The following is a 1237-nucleotide window of genomic DNA, read 5'->3' as shown; positions in this document are numbered from 1 at the left end:
TGATTGGTATAGCCGTGTTTTATCCCGGGCACTGAATGCGTCACGGACGTGGACTGCTTCCCACATGGGTTTGTGAGATCCACCCTCGTCCGTGACATATTGCCAAAACTCCCATCACAGAACCTCCATCAACTGCGAACGGCATGACGTGAGTGAAGGTCTCCCAAGAGAGCAAGTTCACGGATAGCCGAAAGACAGATGACGGAATTTCAAGAGAAAAGCAAGACGTCAAGTCGTTGCTAAAGCAGTGATCCAGTCTGATCACCTTCGGAACATACACCCAAGAACAGAGAAAGTTCCCCCAGAGTGCTTGAGAATTCCTGTTGGAAACCCTCAAGCACTCTAAGTTAGGCATCAGACGAGCTATCTTGGGTGTGACGGTGTTTAGATTTTTTTTTTCTATCTGAGATGGGGGGCATTCACCCGGGATCTGCACGGTGGCTGATTGGTATAGCCGTGTTTTATCCCGGGCACTGAATGCGTCACGGACGTGGACTGCTTCCCACATGGGTTTGTGAGATCCACCCTCGTCCGTGACATATTGCCAAAACTCCCATCACAGAACCTCCATCAACTGCGAACGGCATGACGTGAGCGTAACTTACTTTTTCACCGGGCGTGTGGTGTAGAGGTATCACGTCTGCTTTGCATGCAGAAGGCCCCGAGTTCAATTCTCGGCACGTCCATAGCTTAAGGTGAGTTGTCTATCTGAGAGAAGCAGTTATTCGTCCCGGAAGGCGGCGTACCTTACTTTTTTATCGGGCGTGTGGTGTAGAGGTATCACGTCTGCTTCGCATGCAGAAGGTCCCGAGTTCAATTCTCGGCACGTCCATAACGTAGGGTGAATTGTCTATGTGAGAGAAGCAGTTATTTGTCCCGGAAGGCGGCGTAACTTACTTTTTCACCGGGCGTGTGGTGTAGAGGTATCACGTTTGCTTTGCATGCAGAAGGCCCCGAGTTCAATTCTCGGCACGTCCATAGCTTAAGGTGAGTTGTCTATCTGAGAGAAGCAGTTATTTGTCCCGGAAGGCGGCGTATCTTACTTTTTCATCGGGCGTGTGGTGTAGAGGTATCACGTCTGCTTCGCATGCAGAAGGTCCCGAGTTCAATTCTCGGCACGTCCATAACGTAAGGTGAATTGTCTATGTGAGAGAAGCAGTTACTTGTCCCGGACGGCGGCGTAACTTACTTTTTCACCGGGCGTGTGATGTAGAGGTATCACGTCTGCTTTGCATGC

At 50.4% G+C, this 1237-nt stretch overlaps 4 non-coding genes across 4 annotated transcripts; all 4 read left to right on the top strand.

Moving 5' to 3' along the window:
* The first annotated feature begins 614 nt into the window (after positions 1 to 614).
* Positions 615 to 686, top strand: Pmar_PMAR001756. The gene has a single exon. It is a non-coding gene; the product is annotated as a tRNA-Ala (tRNA).
* Positions 687 to 760: 74 nt separating this feature from the next.
* Positions 761 to 832, top strand: Pmar_PMAR001755. Its single transcript has one exon. It is a non-coding gene; the product is annotated as a tRNA-Ala (tRNA).
* A 74-nt stretch (positions 833 to 906) lies between these two features.
* On the top strand, positions 907 to 978 carry Pmar_PMAR001754. The gene has a single exon. It is a non-coding gene; the product is annotated as a tRNA-Ala (tRNA).
* A 74-nt stretch (positions 979 to 1052) lies between these two features.
* On the top strand, positions 1053 to 1124 carry Pmar_PMAR001753. The gene has a single exon. It is a non-coding gene; the product is annotated as a tRNA-Ala (tRNA).
* The last annotated feature ends 113 nt before the right edge of the window (positions 1125 to 1237 follow it).

The sequence above is a fragment of the Perkinsus marinus genome, assembly GCF_000006405.1.
Source record: "Perkinsus marinus ATCC 50983 genomic scaffold scf_1104296943520, whole genome shotgun sequence".
In the NCBI taxonomy this organism is placed as follows: domain Eukaryota; phylum Perkinsozoa; order Perkinsida; family Perkinsidae; genus Perkinsus; species Perkinsus marinus.
This window is presented reverse-complemented; position numbering and strand designations above follow the sequence as displayed.